Source organism: Corapipo altera, unplaced genomic scaffold (assembly GCF_003945725.1).
Source record: "Corapipo altera isolate COAL_440 unplaced genomic scaffold, ASM394572v1 74, whole genome shotgun sequence".
Lineage (NCBI taxonomy): Eukaryota > Metazoa > Chordata > Aves > Passeriformes > Pipridae > Corapipo > Corapipo altera.
This window is the reverse complement of record NW_020884934.1, coordinates 163,022-183,679: the sequence shown is the minus strand read 5'-3', so window position 1 is coordinate 183,679 and position 20,658 is coordinate 163,022. Positions and strand designations below refer to the sequence as shown.

Genomic DNA, 20,658 nt, shown 5'->3' with positions numbered 1-20,658 from the left:
TTGGGCCCCAAAGTTGTTCATGGGATGAGAGAGGATTTTCCTGCTATCAGGTAGAAGCCCAGGACCTGGTGGTGGCCTCCCTCCACACCTGGGTGCTCTTGACCCTCCAATAAACAGCAGCTACAAGGGCTCTGTTCAGCTGCGCTTCAGCCTTTAGAGGAACAATCCTTTCTTAATTGGTTTTCCATAAAAAAAAAAAAAAATTTCTGGTTACTTAATCTAAATTATCTTTGCACTGTTACTGTTGGGAGAAAACCATCCTGTTTCAGAGAGTGGAAAATGCTTCACTGGTCCCGTGTGGTGGCTTCTTCTGATGAAATGGTATTTCCTGAGTAACACAGAATAGTTGTCTGATAATTTTATGTTTTACCTTTGTCCTTCTAAGCCTTATGTTGTGGGAGTACTGATAATCCTAAATACTAATTTTTCTTCACAGACTTCTTAATTTTAATTTCATTCTCTGTACCACTGACAATATCAGCGTCCCAGGAAGAGATTAAAAAAAAGAGCCTACTCAGAGCTCTTTGAGAGAATTTCCAAGGTTCATCTTACATTGGTTTTCTGGAGGCCAGAGTACCTGCTCATCAAAGGTGGTTCAAGCTACCAATAAGCATTTTTCTTCCCCCAGTTTTTTCTGCTGTAATGTGTTTGAATTTTTGGTAATATTTAATTTCTCTAGAGAAGGGAAGTACTAGTGAGGCCTCAGAGCCCTTTGACATGCAGACTGAGAAAAAAAAATCCAGTCCATTCACTGGTTTTTCTATTTTTCTGCCCACTTCAAAGCATGGTATATGAGTTACACCATCTTCTGGCAAACAATTGATTCTAGAAATGTTTATTGATAATCTCTCTACACACTTCTTTTAACTTCATCCCCCAGGGTTTCTACATGACCATTGGAAGCCTTGCATAATGTAGCTGAGAAAGTTACTGCCTCAACTGCAGGGTGTAAATCAGCAACTTCTTCAATTTACTCTGAAGTTCTCTAAATAATGGTTGTTCAAGGTCTGCTTGCTTATCAGCTAAAACATCTTTGCTGCGACGGCAGGGCAAAAAAAAAAATAACTGTGAACTGTCCAGAAATAAAGCATCCTGCTTGTAATTAAACCCCCTCTTTGTATTCTTTGCTGAATGAATTTATATGACTTTTCTCTCCTTAGTGGCACATTCGTTGCAGAATTACTGTGGTGATTTGAGGGGCAACAGCTGAGATTATTACGACTTCTCCTGGAATGGTGGGCACATGCAGAATGGAGCATGAGTTTTCTGTCCAGCAGCATTTAGTGTCTGGAGGAGACAGATTAATGCTGCTTGGTGTTCCTGGCTGCCTCATTCTGTATGTGTCTGGCACCTCAGGACAATTGCTTTGGATTAGAGATGGCACTGAGCACGCAGAGGAAAGATGGCCCGTGGTTGTGCAGTGAGAGAGCGCCTCACAACACCACTTTGAAGGAGCTCATTTGTTCTAGTCGCTGGCTGTGAGTAGTATGAGTTTATCTGGTACATGCAGGCATGAAAAAGAGAGAAAAAAAAAAAAAAGAGGATACTTATGCTCAAGGTTGTGCACATTTCGTCCGCGGGCCAGTTTTCCGGTGTCTGAGTTATGCTGCGAACATTTGTTTATCCAAGCAGTTATCTGGTCACCTGTGTGCTCCCTCTGGTAACCACAAATAATGGTCACTCCTCATAAAAGCCTAGACACGCAACTGCACAGTTGTTTTAGTCCTCTGCAGTGTGCTTTATTTTTGTTTTGCTTCTCCAAGTGGCCTCCTGCACACTGAGTAGTTTAAGCTGCCATTATCTGTGACTAGCAGCAGTTATTTAGATAAATGAAATCATTGTATTTGCCTTATTGGCAGCCTAGTGGGTGGAAAATCTAATGGCCTAGTTTGCTGGAGCATTTTGGCATTCACTTTTAGCATCATGGGACCTCTATCATCCATTAACTTTTACTAGTTAATAGTCTTGATATTTATTTTAGTTCTTAAATAACTCTGTTTGACTTAAGAATATAAGATAAAGCCAACAGGAACATTTGAATGTTCCAAATATGTTATTTTTTAGAAGAAGAAGAAACTGATGGATGAATTTTGCACCACGCAACTTGTAGTTAATTAGCAAAATCCCCTCAGCTGGTGGTTTGAGCTTGTAGCAAAAAAATTGGGATGAATTGTTACAGGCTAAGAAGGATGATTTATTCCTGCAGAAGAGACAAAATGTACTTTTTTATTTTGCATCTAATTTTCTTAAATAAATAACAGAGGTCACCACCATAATTACCCATTTTCCTGTATGTATATATGAACATATTTACAGTAGGAAGGAAGCTTTTTTCCACTAAAGAAATGACAGTTTTCTTATGTGCACTTTACCTTTTATCTGTGAACAACTAATAGTGAAATAGAACACTTTACATGAAACATGGATGTCATTCATTTTGCAGAAAAAACCTTTCCTATCTTTTTAATTCCTGAATCTGTAACCTCTCCCTTGCAATCCCATTTGCAAGGTGTGTTCACTTATCCAGTCCTTCCCTGCTAGGCTTACAAGAGATAACAGGCAGTAGATGGATATTTTCCAGACTGTTCTGGGTGGGAAAAGGAAAATAATTCACATATAATATGTGTCTTTGGAAATTTTTCCATTATAAATATATATATTTTAATAATCCTTCTTTGTGATGTCTTTGGTTTTGAAATGTCCATATTGTGCTGATGCAGTATGACTGTATTTAGGACTGTGTTTCATTAACCATTCTCACCTAAATTTTCCACAGCTTCCTCAGCCAGATCCCTTCTGGTTTGCCAAGTTCCATGTTAGGCTTCAGATCCGAAATTATATTTCTGAGATTAAAGAAAATTTAGTTAGCTTCGGTTTCTCTATATGTTTTGAATCAGAAGAGCTGCAAATATGCAATTTAATGGATGATGTAGTATTTGATTTTTAGATGCTAAGAAAAAAGCAAGTTGGATTTGAATCCAGAGCATTTTTTAGGTACACGTTCTGAAGACGTTTGACTTTTAATTGTTTTCTGTAATGGAAACCTGCTGTTATTTTTCATATTCTGGAATGGATCAGCAAATGGGCTAAAATATCACCAGATTTTTAGACCTCTAGTCTCACCTAGACCTTTGCCTTCAAATGCAATCAGGCACACTCTGAATAAACCTCCATTTCTGTGCCGGCTATAATAAAAGTCTAGTTGCCTGTACACTCACATTTCCGTCTACATTATAGATGCATTTTCGGTAGGCAGGCAGATGACTTCTAATCTGATTCCAGGGAAGCGAAACACTGAAACTTCCTTTCCCTTGCTTTGTCAGTGTGTATGAAGAGAAAGCTTTGAATTTCAAGTTACATTTAGAAAACAATTCAGGGAACACTAACGGCATCTCATTACAAGCATGTATATGTGTGTATATATATGTATATTCTGATATGACAGAAGCATGGGTCTAGATGGTTTCTAAGCAAAAATTTGAGGTAGGAAAGAATATTTTGGTTACTTTAAACGTGACCACTGTGAAACAAACACATAGTTCACTTTTATAGTCAACAACACACATTCTGTTTTTGTTGCCCTAAGCCTCAAATATATGGATGGGCTGTTGTGCCTTATGAGTCCACGTTGCTTCACAAGTTTGATTCAGTGAAATGGGCCTCAGTTTTCAGAAATCAGCCACGGAATAACCAGGAAAGGAAAAATGTACCTGATTTTACATTTGATTAGATATTTTCCTGTGGTGTAGGTAGAGGGAAGAAGCTCCCTATTATAACCTAGAACAGCAGAGAGAATCAAGTAGTTTCAATACTATTAAGTCCCTTGGTAGTAATCCTTTAAACACCTTCAGCAGATTGGGAAGTTGTTCTAACATTTGTTGTCAGTACCTATCAGCCAACCTTGCACTCAGTAAATGAATGAACTGAGCTGGGACTGTGTTGCAAAGTCACTGTTTATTTGAAGTTTTTGCAGTAAGTGGTGTCTTATTTTAGTTTCAGAGTTTTATGTTATTGCAGAATCTGTGTTTAGGTTTGTTTTGGAGGGGTTTTTGTTTGTTTGTGGTTTTGTTTGTGGTTTTGTTTGTGGGTTTGTTTGTGGGTTTGCTTGTGTTTCTGTTTGGTTTGGTTTTGTTTGTTTTAGTGTTCACTTTTAGAAGGGAAAAACTTAAAATTATGACTTGTTTGTCCAGTGTTTCAAAAGATCTTCAAAGCTTTTTATTTCAAAGCATTTGAATTTTTTTGTATGACTTGAACTTATTAGCGCTAGAGGAAACCTGTATCTCTGTTGTTAACCTTCTGAAAATTTAAGGAACTCGTGTCATGATCCAATAAATGATTTTTTTACCCTACTTATGCTGCTTTAAAATCAGAGGACAGAAACACTGAAATGCAGCAAGGAGAGTTTTGGTTATTGTCCTCAACCTTTTCTGCACAACCAAAACAGGTGCTCTTTAACCTTTTTGTGACAGAAGAGGTTCCTGTTGTTTTGCACATCCCAGAGTGTGTGTTACAGGTTATCAGGAGTTATGTAGCTCCTCCAGCTCTGATGATACTTTGGGACATATAGTATAAAAAAAATAAAGCATGTAAAATAGGGCACAAGTACAAGAGTACAGTATACAGAACAACTCTCTTGATACTGAAAGGACTATTAATACATACCTGTATTATTTTAGTGGACTAGTCAGGGTGACTAAAATTCAGGTTTTTTTCAACAGTGTAACCAAGATTTCTATCTTTTTGAAAAAGAATTTATTTGTCTAGTCTTGATTTAGCTTCCATTACACTATAAACATGTCTAAAGGAAATGGAAGGGGGTTCCCTAGACCCAAAACATATCCCCTGTGATGATCCAAGTCTTAATTAATTCTCTAACTGAAAATGTAGACCCTTGCTTGTCTTTTCCCATCAAAGTATCCTAATTGTAAAGCTGGAGGCTGGATTGCCCAATCTTTAAAAAGAGTGAAGGATTGTCCCTGTAATCCCATGGTAAGGGCATTCCCTGGGCAGGGAGAGGGCTGGAGATGGATCCATGCTCCCTGTATCAAGTGCAAAACCCAGTGAAATTCTAATTACTGCTCTGCTATGACACATTTATCACCACTCTTCCCTATCCACTCTCTCCACTCAGTGTTTCACGAGACAAGAAGCAAGTTGAGGATGTCAGTCCTGTCATTGCATTCCTGGTATAGAGAGGGACAAAGGCATGGCAATGCTTATTTACTTTGTCCATGAATGAAATGCACTGCTCCTAGGTTGTTATAAGAAGAAAAATAGCAGTAAAAACTTCCACTTCTATTTCAACAAGTTTCTATGTTTTTTAAGGAAAGTGTAAGTTGTCTGTCTGTGTTAAAAGTGTTTCTGAGTCCTGCAGGGCTGTGGATCCTGACTGAATATAAAACAACTAACACTGATTGCATAGAGACACCTGAGGAACATGAAATTTTATGTGCTTTTTCACATTTTCTACTGGTTAGTTAAGATGATCTTTGAATTATACAGAAACTGAGTGCCTAAAATAGGGCTTCTGCAAATTCTGTGGAGGGATGTGGGCGTCGAAAAGCCAAGCATCACCATGTTTTAGTCCTGGCTGCAGTGACAATGCTGGCATTCTCAGCTTGCTTTTTTTTCTTGTGAATTATTTTAGTAGAGCCAGTGGATAAGAATGAGTAATTATGGAGGTGTCACAGCAGCACAATAATTAGGATTGCATTGAGCTTTGCAGTTAAATTTTATGCCTAATGCTCCCATGCTGTCCCCCATCAGTGCACTGCATTTGAAGTACAGCTACAATTAAACCATCATAAAACAAAGTACACAACTAGACAAAATGATCAAAAGGAACCTGAATCCACATGGTCTTAGTCAGGAATGACTTTCTTATGACATTGTCTGTTCTTGCTATAGGTTGTAGATATCCAAGCTCTTCAGTTTTGTAATTTCCCACTCTACTCCTCTATTAATATTAAAGTATGTCACCTTGGGCCCTATTATTTGTCCAATTGCAACATCCAATCTGACACAATAGAACTATAAATAATTTTGGCTCTGTTTATGCTTGAATAGATCAACATGCCTGAGATGCCTAGGCACAGTTTATAAACACAACTCTGTAGTAATTCTTAATAAGGCCAGTTCTTTTTTTGAAATATACTTTGGGCTTTTTTTTCTATAGATTGGATATTCTCATCAGTGTTGTTTTCCAAGAAGCCAGCAGAACATGAATGAAAAAGTCTCGCTGTGCTGTTGAAGTCCAGAACAACTGCAAAATTCTGCTGGTATTTGAAATAACCTCAGGGTATTTTTGGCTTGGGCTTGTTTTATATAGCATTTGTTCATTTCTTTTTTTCCTATGGTATTTTGCATAAGGCAAGCAGCAGCATCCACCTGCTGCTATACAGACTAGAGGGAATATATGGCTTAATTTGGGGTGTTAAAAAAGTAAATGAAACACCTATGTACTTATTGAATTAAATATAACTGACTAATGATTCAGGTTTGGAGTTTAGGTTCTCAAGTCTGCTTGAAACATCTACATTCCCTATCAAAGAATGTAGGGTTGCAACTGTGCCCCAGAGCAATTATTTCTAGGTAGCTTTGTGTGGGTCAGGATCTATAATTCAGCTCAATATTCAGGTGCTGCCTGGGAGGGAGGTGGAAAGGCTTTCTCTGTTGTACTTTTTTCCAAACATTTAGGACCTGGGCAAGAGGACGAAGGAAAAGATGAGGATGGGAGGAACGTGGCAGCTGAGAGAAAGGAGTGCAAGAGGTGACTCAGGAAGGGGCCCTAAATCAAGTGAAGGTGAGAAAACAACAGGTGTACAAGGAGAAGGCAAGTTGTGAAGAGATCGTCTGGGAACAGTCAGCACATTGTTGCCTGCAGCCATCAGTCCACATGGCCCTGAATGGGGACTTGGAATCAGCACCAGCATGAGGAAATCGGTGTACAGCTTGCACTGCTCAGTAGGAAATCTGAGTGGGCACAAGGATGTGGCCACTCCATGTCCTGGAGAGCCTGTGCTAGCACTGATTTTCTGTGAGTCAGGATTCATCAGGTAGCTCATAGCCTTGGATAAAAGGGAAGTGAACTGTTCAGTAACCACACTGTTTGAGTCCAGTTTTCGTGTGCTAACTTGGCATGGAAGGGTCTCATTTCATGTGTATATCTATATCCACAGTGGGACATTATCACCTTGTTTGGTGGCACCAACAGTCGGTATCTCCTTGGCTTGTCCTTTTCCAGACAGATTGCCTTAGTGCTGGGATCTACTTCTGCAAAGTTGTGGGGCTCCATGCAGCAGTAACAGAGGGCTTGTGCTATACAGAGGCTGACATTTGTGGGTCTACTACAAATGAATTCAGCATCCTGATGTAAGGCTAAGCAGGGAACCCAGCAGCAGGTTTTCATTTTATTTACTAGGTGCTCTGCTTGTAAAGCTGTTCTTGCCTTCAGAGAATCCCTACCAGATAAACTCTTCAAACTTAGTGAAGTTCTCATTTATAAAGACCTTACTTCAGGAGGAAGATGGGTTACTATAGTATTTGCAGGCACATATGCTGTTCCAGAAGATATCTTATTGCTTGAAAATACTGTTTCTTTTATTTTCCCTATAGCCTGTAAACACATTGCAGACAAAAATATATTTTATTCTATGACATTTTATAATAAATTAGATGTTATTTATTCTATTTTTCTCACACTTTGCACTAAAAAAGCATGAATATCTTCTAATAACTCATTAAATTGACAATCATTACAGTAGATTAACTTAAAAACATTAGTGAAAACACTGTAAATTGCACTGAGGCCAAAATGTGCACAATCATTAAAGTTTACCAAAGGATGCCATCTAGAGGACTTTGACAGAGCAGAAATAACACTTCAGTGTCTTCAGAGAAACAGTAATACAGTATCTCTGTAAGTATTTTGCCTTAACTGTGCATAATCTTAGTTAAAACTCAGCTTTCTGAATGCAACCATGGGCAGGTGTGCTGGTGACAGGGAATAAGCTGAGGTTAGTTTCATCATTTTTTTTACGAGAAAAAGCAATTTTAAATGGTGTGCAGTTAAGAGGTTAGGTTTTTTATCTTCTGTGTATGCAGCAAGACTTCCAGTTTTCATTCCCTTCGTCTTTTTGACATAGAACATAAAAAAGGCTTTTCAAGTGGTGGTGCATAATAAATATTTGCATCATCTTTACAGTAAAGAGGAATAGGTAAATGTCTTCTAGTGAATATAAATGAGTGAAACTATCTAAACCCTGAGGAATGATTTTTGTTCCTAGGCCTGCCTGTGTCTTAACAGGCAGTGAAACAAAGCATTATAATTCTGAAAGCGAAGAAAACAAAAAAAATAGAGTAGCAATAATAGTGTCCGTGAGGTTCATTCTGTAACAACCCTACGAGAAAAAACATAGTCAAGTCCACTTTTTTTTTTTTTTTAATTTTCCACTAAAATATATATAATCCTTAATTTACTTGTTCATCAGTTAAATATGTGGAGTCCTTCTCAGGATGGCAATTGGCATTTAATTTATGTGGCAGCACTGTAGTTGTGTTACTCCCTTAGAATGTGGGAAAATGGGCTTTGGAACACGTTTCACAAGATCAGAAAGGGGAGGAGTGCCAAGTAAACATTATCTTTTGAGTTTGAACTCACTAATGCTGTTGATCCAGGGGTTTCCTATTACAAAGACAATCCTGAACCTCTGGGTGAGAGGGGGAAAATGAATATTATAGTATGTATCCTTCTCTGTCTTCCATAAATATCTACTGTGTTGCCTTTTAAACTGAAGTTTTCTAATGAGAATACATGGGAAAAAAAATCCATTTTCTGGGAAGACTTGAATTTATGCCTTGTAACCCCTGATGGTTCATTTCTGAGAGGAAGAGAAGGAAAGACTGGGAAATGGAAGGAAGTGACTTCTGGTTCTCTACTGAATGGGCTGAGAATTTAAAATGGTACAAAAGTGTGTGTGTCTCAATTTCCTTTGTATGTTTAAAAGACTGTAAGGTAGAAATTTGGTCCATTTTAATCTTTATTTTTAGGATAGAATTGAAGCAAGTAATCCCAGTAGGATCCTCCCTGTTTGAACACAGAGATGTTATGCAGGGACATGTAGAAATCTGTCTTGGGCAATTCTGAGCTTTGATTCAAGTTTGAGGTGACTAATTGTGAACTGCTTTCACCTTGTCATGAGGAATAGAAATGGGGAGAAGATTGATTATGAAAGGATTTTCTTCATTTCCTCTTTTCTTTCTCACTTTGGCTTCAATCTAAATGATGTAGTTGAGTGCACTCGTTATTGAGAAAGGATCAAATATTGCATTCTGATAATAAAAGTAGAGTTGAGTCTGTGATAGAAATCCTAGCTGATATAAAAGAAGATTTCTGAGTGTGGCTTTGTAGAGGAAAAAAAAGAAAAGAAGCTTTTATGCTTTTGGGAGTCTCAGAAATAGGCAGCAGGGAATAAATTGTGATGGTTGTTTCAATCTAGATTTCTGTCAGGAGAAAAAGTAGTCTGAGACACCGGGGAATAAGGCAGAGAGAAGCTGGTTTTGGTCCTTCCTAACCAAAGAAAGAAGCCAATATGTGTTATTTGGATTGCAGTGCAGGATGAGAGTGGAGGAGATTACACGTGTGTACAGGTTTTCTAGTTTTATGAAAAATTCTCTAATATTTCTCCCTCGTTTCAGTAGATCAGTATTACAAAAGCTGATGGTCAGAGGTTCCCGAAAGCAACTGGCACAGAGGTAATGTCAGAGGGGCAGGGAGTGATGTTCACCCTTGGATGGAATTGTGCTTCTGGAAGTGCGTGGAAAGGGCCTGGGAAGCAGCAGAGCTGCAATCAGCTCCACAACCTAGATATGGATATTAACAAGTAATTAAAACTTGATTTCCTCCTCCATCTTCCCCTGCACTGTTCCTAACCTACCTTTAAAAATAGCCTTAAACACTGGTTATGAATATTAACCTTTCTGCTGCTACAGAGAAAAACACAACATGTGGTGGTGTATTAATAATTAAAATCAGGAAACTAAGAGCACAAGCACTCGAGGGAGCCAGCAGCAATAATGTTATTGAAACAGGCAATTTAAGAGTCAGAATTTCTCAAATAATTTAAATGTTAACTTTTAAGATGACCTATAAAAGATGAAACAAAGTATAAATCATCAGCAACTATGCTAACTTTTTGCATAATTGGAAGTTTATAATTTTCCTCCTTCTCTGTCTCTCTGTTTTAGGAGGAACAGTAAAGCCTCAGAAGCTCAGAAAACTTCTTAAAGAGGGAGTACACAAATAAATGAGATTTGAGCACTTTAAGTAATATAAACATTGCAACCAGAGGAGAAGAGGTGAGGAAAAAAAGGTGAGTGATTAGGTGCTGATCTCTTGGCTGCCACAGTTAGGGTTTTCGCTATAATCAGTCCTACCCTACTATAAAGTGACCTGAGTGTCTCTATGGTGTATTATAGGAACTGGTATACCTGAACAAAAGCCAGGTAGGTTTTGTGAGGACTTGTGGGAATTGCTAACCTTGTTTTGAATTTGTGTTTATTTTTATTTTTTTAACCCAGGCAATTTTATTTTTTTTTGTTACGTGTTTTGGTTTGTTCTCCTTTTTGTTCTCTCTCTTACTTGTTGAGGAGAGTTTGATCTGTTGGCATTTCCCTGTAACAAATTTTTCTCCAAGCCCCTTCCTTGCTTTGCCTTTGGACTGGGCACCCAAGACCCTTCAGATCTTGGGAAAAATCTCCTCTGGGACATGTGTCATACACTGGGTTCTCAACAAAGCCAATTTCTCCATAGAGAAAGGTTGTTTTAAACTTACTGCATGGTCCTGTCTTGTACAAAGTAAAGTGAAAGTCTGAGCCAAGCTTTTCCTCTCTTCTGAATCTGAAGCTGCATCCATGACATTTCCTGGTTACAGCTCTTGTCAGTTTTCTATTCCTTTTTTTTTTAATTTGGATATAGAGGTCATTATCAAAATATTAATTATCTCTTCAGTTTTCCAGGTGCTGCCTCTTTGAGTAACTGTTTGCACTGAAGGGTCTCTAGATGTGCTTCAGAGGAAACCTGCTAAAATTTCACAACCCTGTTGTTTTTCAGTGAGGACAGACCACTTTCTCAGATACTGAGCTCCATAAGAGTTTTTTCATTAATAGTGACTAACAATGGGAAAAGCATTAAATCTCAGGGATCTAAAATGAAAAAGATGAGAAGTAAAAAGCTTTCACACAGCGAATTTTACTTCATGTATCTTAAACATATTTTATCCTCTGCATTATTCTTCTGAATTATTGTATCCTTCTGGTTACCCACAGAAGCAAGAAAGCAGGAGAGCTAATGTTTCACACCAAAGCCCTGAATTCTTCAGGAATGTTATAGAAACACCGTAATTTTTCCCTTTTCTATGAGTTGAATATTGCTTATTTGTCAGTTGAAAGTGTCTCCTCTGCCTTTCCCGCTGTCCAGATGGTCTTACTGTTGTCACATAGATTGAAAGTAACTAACCATTTTCTTACCCGAGGTAAGTCCCTATTGTCAGAGAAATGAGGGTCAACACTGTGCATGTTTCCTATGGAGTTTTTTTAATTGAGACCCTGCCTGTGTGCTACGTATCCTTTTGATTTTCAGCAAGCTTGATTTAACACTGGAAGTAGAATGTGTATGTGTGTGGGGAAAGGTTTTTCGAGTAGTTTGAGTAATGAAAGAATTTATAATAGAAAATAAAACCTTTAAAGTTTCTTTTTCCCTCTTCATCATTTGTGTGGTTAGTCTGCTGCTAAAAGTATTTATGCTCCTATCTCTAGTCTTTCTAATAGTGAGCATGTTGCCTTTTCTCCCTGCCATGCCGTGCTTTTAGTTCTACATGTTGCTGTAGCATCCAGAAGCAAATAACATGATGAAAACCTCTTAATGCACTTTACTGTACAGCAAAACAGGAAGACATGGTTTTTCCAGTCTCCAAAGTCCCTATCCTTTCCTATTTTTGGAGGTGACTTAACATATTTCTTACAATATTAACTATTTAGCAATGTGCATATATATATATATATATCACCTTCCATCCATCTGTCTCCTCCTCCACCAACCATCATCAACTGTTTGAACTCCTGTGGTTACAAGAGCAAAGATCAGGTTTGAGGAAATGCTTAAATGAATAAATGTGAGAAAGAGGTAGAAATATGAAATTTTAAAACTTAATTGATGGTAATTTAAAGTCTTGAATTCTCTCCACTTCCTCCATCCTACTTCTAAGTGCCTCTAATCACCCTGCCTTCATCTCTCTGCTCTCCCTTCTTTTCCTTCTCTGTTTAGTTTCTTCTCACCCTGTTAGTCTGTTATAACCCTCATTTGTATACAGGGTATTTTCCTCCCTTTTCCAGCAGTTTCTTCCCCTTGAGCACTCTCATTTCCCTCTCCGTTGCTCCCCCCACTTGCCTGAGATTTTCAATCATCACTTCATGGCAGTGTTCCCTGAACCTCCCTGTGCTCACATCGCTGTACCTGCCGCGGAAAGAAAAACACATTACTTGATTCATTTTAGAAACGATTTTACAGTACGTCAAGATAAAAAGGCTTGGGGATATAAACAAGCTCAGAAATATTTTGAGATCAGGTAGATGTAATTAGAACACAGGCTGTTGATTAGATTACTTTATTTTGCAACAATGGGAGTTTAATCACGTTTGAAATTGGTTACAGGATTTCTTGTGATGATTAGATATTTCTATCATATTTTAGTCATTTTTAATTACACCAATAAATACTAGTTGTTTACTTTTTTGACTTACTTTTTTCCTGTCAGTGTGCAGACAGTAACTAGGCCTGCTGCTCAGCAGCCACGGTAAGTGCAACCAGCCTCCTCATGGCATCCACAGAGCAAGGAGGGGAGATCTCAGTTCTCTTCCTTTGAGAGAGGATTGCTCATTACCTGTTTCACAATTCATCCCTCATGCTCATCAAAGCTCTGCCTGCTTCTGTTTTAAACCCCAGACAGTGAAGGAGAAGTTAGTATGTCCAGTTCAGGCTATACAGAAACGTCCTTCTTGAGCAAACCCACAAAGACAGCACTGTGGTCCCTGAGGGGCTAAAGGGAAGCTTGGGGCTCAGTTGATGCTCTGAACGGGGTCAGAGCTGAACTTGGATGTCACAGTATATCCTTCCAGAGCTCTGTGGACATGTCCCAGGTGCTGTATTCCCCTGAGAATGGGATGACAGTACTGAGGAATACATTCAGTGCAGGTGGCTCAGGGGGTGCATGTTGAGCTCTGGATGGGAGCCCAAGACAAGAGGTTGTGAACTGCCAACCCTTTACATGACAAAAGGCACAGGGACCACCTGTGGCACAACCAGGTGAGGGACACCCTGAGACAAGGCAGGAGCCGATGACTCCGGAAGAAGAGTGAGTGTGACATACTTGGGCTAGGAGAGAAAAAAACCCCAGGGATTCCTTTGTTTGGAGACCCTCCTCAGAGGCACCAACTCGAACTGTTTCTGTGTTACTGCACCATGAATAAATTGCTTTATGGAATGAGTCGTCTGACACACTAATATGGGAAACTTGTAGTCAAACCGATGAGGAACCGAGGAGGTCTTGACTGTGTGAGTGGGGTGTGCAGGGCATCAAGAGGGGACCTGTTGGGTCACTGGAACCACTGCTGTGAAAGGGCCTCAGTCCCAGCAGTGAAAGTCTGTGGTGCTTGGAGTGTGACTGCCTGAGAGTCTCATGAATGGTCACGCTGGGAAGGTTCCTTAACAACAGGACTCGAGTTTAAATGGCTGTTCCTGAGCTATACAGTGCTGTGGTGGCAGAGCTGGCCTCGGCTCCTCTGCACTAGTCTGCTGTGCAGATGCACACACACAGATGCACCATGTCCCTTTACATATATATACATATATACACATATGTATATAGTGCTAGGCTGACAAAACTGGTATGGGAAACAGCACAAACTTGTTAGCTTTCTTCCCTTGGCCTATGGGGCTGCAGCCCCACTGGACTAAAAGTTGCCAACTCCCTGGGCAGTGCACATTATCTCCCCGATGGGTTCTGTGTCACCATTTTATTCCCAGGGAGGGAGAGCAGAGCTGTCAGTTGTCTGCCTTCACTGCCAAAGAACAGTGCTCGTGGCAGTGGGAGATGGCCACGTTAGGCAGATGCAGACTGCCATTCCCACAGATCAGGTTTGATACTGTGGATGTATCAAGGTCAAATGAGGGAAGATATAAACACTCCTCTTTAGGTTTCTGCATGCAGTGTGAGAGCTTCTTGTCCTTCAGTATGACAGAGGGAGTTTGTGGGATCCCAGGAGACTTAATGCACCAAGCTGGATCTGATAATCTTACAGGAAAACAAATTCTTTTTTTTTTTTTTCCCCAAAGACTCCCACTTTTTGAGCCTCTTGGATCGGTTTCCCTCAGCTACCTGATCAGATTATTCACACTGTACCTGGACTGCCACTCTTTTACAGTTTATATGGCACCTAAACCCCCAGAAGGCTCAGCAGACAACAATTCTATGGCTTTAATAATATATTATATAATATAACATAACTATCCTCCCATAATTAATTCCCAACTGCAGATAGGTATTTTTTCTTTTTCTTTTTTTTTTCCCCTCTTCCTACATCCACTCTGATGTGTTAAATATGTCTTCAGTGATGGAGGTCTGCAAGCAGTCTGCTTTAAAAGTTTAGGCTACACATTGTCTTTAGGTTAGTGGCACAATTTTCAACTTTAGTGTTCCTGTAACATTAAGAAATGGATAACTCATTGTGTGATCCAGTATTATTGAGGTTTAGGAACCACACTGGATTTATCTGCAAGACTAAATTCTGTAAAGTAAACTTTGAAAGTTGCTGTTAACAGAACATTTGCCCTGTAACACAAGTCTGTTAAACTTTGGGCAATCTCTGTGTGTGTGTATATCCAGACAGCAATATTGTCATCTTGAGCTGTTGTTGCAGGGAAGGGAAAGTGTGACAGGTAGAGGTTTTTTGTCCCTTTACCCTGTAGGTTGATTTTTAAAACTTAATTCTAATGTGTATCCTGCTGGATTCAAACTCTGACGATACTAGAAACTGTTCCTGAAAATAGGTCAATATGGAGAGGAATGAAAGGGAAAACACTGAGAAGGAAACAGAAAAATGAATTGTGTGATTCTAAGAAGATAGTGTTCATGAGCAGACCACAGAAGGAGGTGGTACTAAAAAGATAATGATTGTATTTGCAAATGCAAATTTGAAATATATGAAAACCTATGGAAAAAAATAGAGGAGATTTGAGTAGTAAAATCAAAACTTTGATTAGTTCTTTCAAGACATGAATAGAAAATGTGATCCTCATAAGGACAGCTCTATTACTTTTCCTATTAGAGTGAATTTTCAGTCCTGCTTCCCCACTTTCTTTTTCTTTTAGTTGAAGTTTTTCTCTGGCAATATTGCAACCTTTTCAACCAAACCACTGTTACCTTGGTCATTTATAGCTCCAGAAACATCAAAACTTTCTGTGGCTCATATACCTGTCTCTTAAAGGGGGAGTTGCCTCTCAGAAAGAGTGGTCTTATATTCCTGGAGTAAGTGCTCACACAGTCAAATGGGCTTTGGGAACCAAAGAAAATAATGTGAGGTTCAAAACATCTCCAGCTTAATGTATTTCCCCCCTTCTCCTCATTTACCCAGTTTTCCAAGAAATCAGCCAGGCAAAGCTGTTCAAATCTGATGCTGGTAAAACTGTGAAAGTTTAACATAAAGAAAGGAGAAGCATTTCTATACGCCACAGTGAATACCAAAACATATTTGATAACACTGACTTAATGTAAGTGTGATAAAGCAGTTTTTAGCATAACATTTTATATTACCTCTTTGCATAATACCTCTTTGGTAGTGTGGTTCATAAGGACAAAATAATACATAAAAGATGCAGTACAAAGAAAGATAAATTGAGGGCATAAATTTCCTTTTGAGCTCCAAGCTGTGCCATGAGGGGAAGCACATTCAAATAACTTCTGTCCATCCACAGAAGTCAGAATGCCTCATCCTTGCAGTTTTAAAACTAAATTCTTGTCACTCTGAATGATGCTTTGGCTGGGCCACGATCAACAGAACACAGAATTTCAAGGTCTCTAGGATGAACAAGTTCTTATTAACCTATCTATTCTTGTGTTAAAGGCACTGAGAAGTGTCTGTGTTCTCTTGTAGGGAGGTGACAATGACTGATCATGTACCACCAGCTCTTCAAGCTTCTCCTTACAACAGTCTCTCCTCACAGTCCCAGTGTTTTCAGTGTTCAGTGAGTGATCGTGGGGGATGGTTTGTAGCACAAGAGCAGTTCCCACAGAAGTGTTCCAAGAGGTTATTTCCATTGCTTATTTGGATGGAGCACAGTGCCTAGCAATTGCCTACCAGTCCTCTCTTCTGAGAGGTGACTGCACTTTCTGAGCAGGACTTGGGAGTCTGAAGAAGCTCCCAAGTATTGTTCAACATTATTAAGCAGTAATAACAATGTTCTGCTGTTCCGCATCATTTTCAGTCCAGCAGTGTCAAGATCCACGACATATCCCTGAGACAGAAAATCAGTGTCCTTATTTTAGTGATGCAGATGATGAAGCAGAACGTGGTAATGTGTCTGTCACAAGGACAAAGGCAGTAGGACTGTGGTAATGGCAGGAACTTTAATGGGATTTTTCTGTGGTAATCAAAAGATGGCATTTCCAGCAGACCAAGGACTACACTCTAGGCTGAGAGTGGATCTGGGAGGAATGATGTACAATGATTGTTCTGATTCCTCCTCCCCTGCCACAGGTTTAATGTTATTTAATGATTGTTATACAGCAGCGCCTCAGGGCTCTGTTCTGCTAGGCTCCTTGCACACAATTAAAAAAAGATATAATCCTTAACCAAAACCTAAGGTTGTAGACTGCATTTCACCTCTTATAACTTTAAAATAACAAAGATTTCCATGGGGAAAAAAATAATTAAAAAAACCCTAAATTGATGGGTGTATTTCAGCCAGGACACTGCATTTGGGGAGTTTTTCCAATGCTCTCACACAAAAAGAAGATAATTTACTAATAAGTTACATAACAAATTACAGGAACTTATACTAATAATTTTTTCATTATTGTCATCAGTCCATTAAAATCTTCTCTGCAAGGCAAACTGTAGACGAAAGAGAAGGTGAGATTGATGTGGGATTTTTTAATTTTACTTTTTTAAACTTTTTTCTATTTCATATCTGAGGTAAATGTGCTAAACAGTAAATCCCAACCTGACAGATTTAGACAGGTCTCTGTATAACAAGCACTCTTTTTCAATCTTTAAATGTCACAGCTGCATAAACCTTTTCTATGTTCCCTCCCATTCTCTAAACCCTTTGTAAACCCATTATAATTTTTAAAAGATTTTATTCCTCACAGCTACTGCATAGTGGAGGTAAAACCAAATTTTTATTTTCCAGGGTGCTGTAACTTGAGATAATATCCAGAGTGCTTGAATTGAAACTTCTATGAAGAATACACTCTTGTTTGTCCCTGAACAAGAAAAAATGTGAACATATACATTGTGTAAGTTGCTGGAGATAAAAAAATGCCCATAAATATGGTTGTGTCACTTTAAATATTCGAAGTATACTAAAGAAAGTAAATAACACTACAATTTTCACTGCAGCAGCCAACAGCTGGCTGGCTTTAAATCTTAGTGGAAACAACATTTCTGGATGCTCAGAGCCTCCACTCTTCCATTTCAGCTAAAGGCAGGATTACTTGAGCTGTATTATATCCTCCATCTCATTTTCAGCTCTATTGCACCAATTATGCAGCCTGGAGGCTTATAGAGGCTTATATTGAGTTTCAGATAGATATAAGAAAGTCGTCTATATTCTCTGTGATAAAAATAGTCATTAATTACTGAGATTTGTAAACCGCTTAGCATCCTTCTTAATGTGGTACATCAGGCATTTTACTCCTTTCTATTGCTAGTCGCCAAAAAATGTGTGGAGAAAAATACTTCAGGAAGAATATGATCTTTCTTAGCTAGAATTGAATGCTGGAGTTAGAGGGATGTACAGAAAAGGCTTAGCCACTTCAAGTATGAATTTGGTTTTCAAGGGCTTCATTGTTTGTGTCTATAAAATCGATTAAACGCTGATATTGAAGGCAGCCCCTTGTGCAGGGTTCACCAATATAATCAAATGTCTCCCTTAATCTGCACAGTGGTGTGGTGGCATATTAAAAAAAAAAAAAAAAAAAAAAAAAGAAACCTTATCTAAATGGAAAAGAAGTTTTCAAGTAAAGGAGAGTACCAGGGCGAAGTAACAAAAACCCCTTTAGACTTCTTTAAAAGGGCAAGAACAACAACAAACAACTCTTAAATTTTCTATACATGTGAATTACGTACCAACAGCTCTAAATATGAAATGGCTACTTATCATTCATCTGTTGGTGGGCTTTCATAAGATAGAAGAAAACTGATCAGTAATAATTTAAAAAACCCATTCAAATCTGTTTTTAAATCCCTAAACTTTATATTCTAAGTCAGACAGAATAGGTCAAGTGAGTACTTAGTGAATAATTTCAGCTTTCGTGGGTTGTTGTGGTGATTGTTTCTTTTTGGTTTGGGTTTGTTTATAAGAGCAAGATATTCAGTCCATTAAAGGAAAACCCATTTAGCCTGTGTGGTTTTTAAACATTTATTTCCCACATAATTTTTCTTAATTTGAAAAGTCTCCATTTGCAGGTTTTTTCTTGATTGTCCTGAGATGGATGATTTAATTACAGAAACAAATGGTTTTAGGTCTTTTATGGCTCCCACTACCATAGTAGAGAAATACCTCTCTATGCATAACTTATCCACATAAACTTGCCTATCGAGTTGGGAAACAACAACATGGCATCAAGATGTCCTGTGCCTCCTGATTACATGCCTCAGCCACAAGCCAGGTCTACCCAAGCATGTGGCTTTGCCATGGCATGAGTCTTCCTATGCCCCATGTTTTTGTGGTCATGAAGCCAGAGAGGGTCCTGGAACTGGTGGGCAGCCAGTGATGGCAGGTCGATGGCACTGGCACTGTGAGCTGGCCCACTGCATGAAGCTACCTCCCAGTTAAGAGTGGATACAAGCACACCTGCTTTTCACCCAGAAATAGTAGTCTGTGACAGCTCAACATCCAGCCAAGAAAAAAAAAAGTATGATTTACTCAAGTCCTCTGACTTTACACCAAGAAGAAACACGAAGTTGATAATCCTAGTCTCGCACCAGCTTCTTTATGGATAAATGGTGTTGGTGGAAATAATGGTGTGTAGATTAATATTGGCCCAAAAGAGAGACAATATTAATCCTAAAAAATTCATCTGTCTTGTGTCCTTTAATCACTACAGCTGCAAAAGCATCATCAGGAGGTTAGTTTTTACAATAGAATTAGTTAATGTGTATTCACTGGAAGTCCACTGGACTGACTAGAAGTACAACCAGAGTCCAAAACAAGGCAACAGTGAAGACTAATATGTTTAGAGGCATTAATTGAATCATCTATTGCAGAGCTGCACCAGGCTGCAGCCACGGAGGATCATTAGCAGATCAGCATTCATTGCTCACTGCAAAGTCCTTCAGGACCAAAATGAAAACAAATTCCAAAACTTTTCTGAGATAGAAACTTTGGACAACTGAATTTAGGGATCATTCCTTGGGAATACATGTTTTGGAATATTCATATATTACAGCACCCCCTAAAAGCCCAGTTGTGAAGCAGACATATATACCTCACAGCTTCCAAAATAATATTCTATCGCTGACAAAAGGCAGCTTATTTATTTTTTCACAATTGATGAAGTTTCAAATATGTAATCTCAGCCTGATTTTCTAATATTTTCTTCTACTTTTCTTCTCTTAATAATAATGACAGGACCAAATAGGGTATTACCTCATTTATTTCTGTTTGTCCATGGTCCTTGTAGGTTTGTACTTCTGATATGATGTGGGAATCTTGGTGATGGAGCATCCAAGTACTACATGTGGTTCTTGAACTTCTGTGAGCAAGTAGAGGTGGATAATTCATCCTGGTAGTTTTGGAGTGCAATAAACACCAGGAACCTGAAAAGAGGTAAAGTTTTCAAATTATTTACTGTTAATTATTTTTAGCAAAGAGTACACTTAGCATTTTAAAGATGCAATGAAAATCTTATGCTGACTGAGAAAAGCATCTGCATGAAAAACAATTTCTTGTTCTCTCCCAGGATGTATTCTTATCTTTTAAACTTTACCCGGTGTTGTTCCTGACCTTCATATTTTTGCAAGCCAACAATTACTATTCATGGCATTTTCCATCAGATTTGTTTGCTGTTATGTATTGGTTCTAAAATTACGGGTCTCGTCCAGTTTTAATTCTTTTTCCCTTGTCACCGATAGTATTAAAGATTGTGTCATAACTGGGCACCAAAACTATTTGCAATGCTGTGGAAAGGTGAAATAAGCTTGTTAAAAAAAAAATCACATCCTGATTTAATGCTTTCATAATATTCCTCTATTTATTTTTAATAGGAAGTGGAACAACCTGCAATACAGATTTCATAGCTTTTAAACACTAATTTACTCTTGATACTTTTTTCCCCCCAATTTGCTGCAACAAGATAATTGTACTGACTATGCAATTGTGAG

The 20,658-nt window shown here is 38.6% G+C and overlaps 2 long non-coding RNA genes across 2 annotated transcripts; both read left to right on the top strand.

Moving 5' to 3' along the window:
- The first annotated feature begins 8,487 nt into the window (after positions 1–8,487).
- LOC113955032 lies at positions 8,488–11,998 on the top strand. Its single transcript, XR_003530392.1, has 3 exons — positions 8,488–9,881; positions 10,246–10,356; positions 11,326–11,998. It is a non-coding gene; the product is annotated as an uncharacterized LOC113955032 (long non-coding RNA).
- A 2,232-nt stretch (positions 11,999–14,230) lies between these two features.
- On the top strand, positions 14,231–20,397 carry LOC113954990. The gene is made up of 4 exons (XR_003530376.1): positions 14,231–14,721; positions 16,207–16,297; positions 17,465–17,570; positions 19,959–20,397. It is a non-coding gene; the product is annotated as an uncharacterized LOC113954990 (long non-coding RNA).
- Positions 20,398–20,658: the final 261 nt, after the last annotated feature.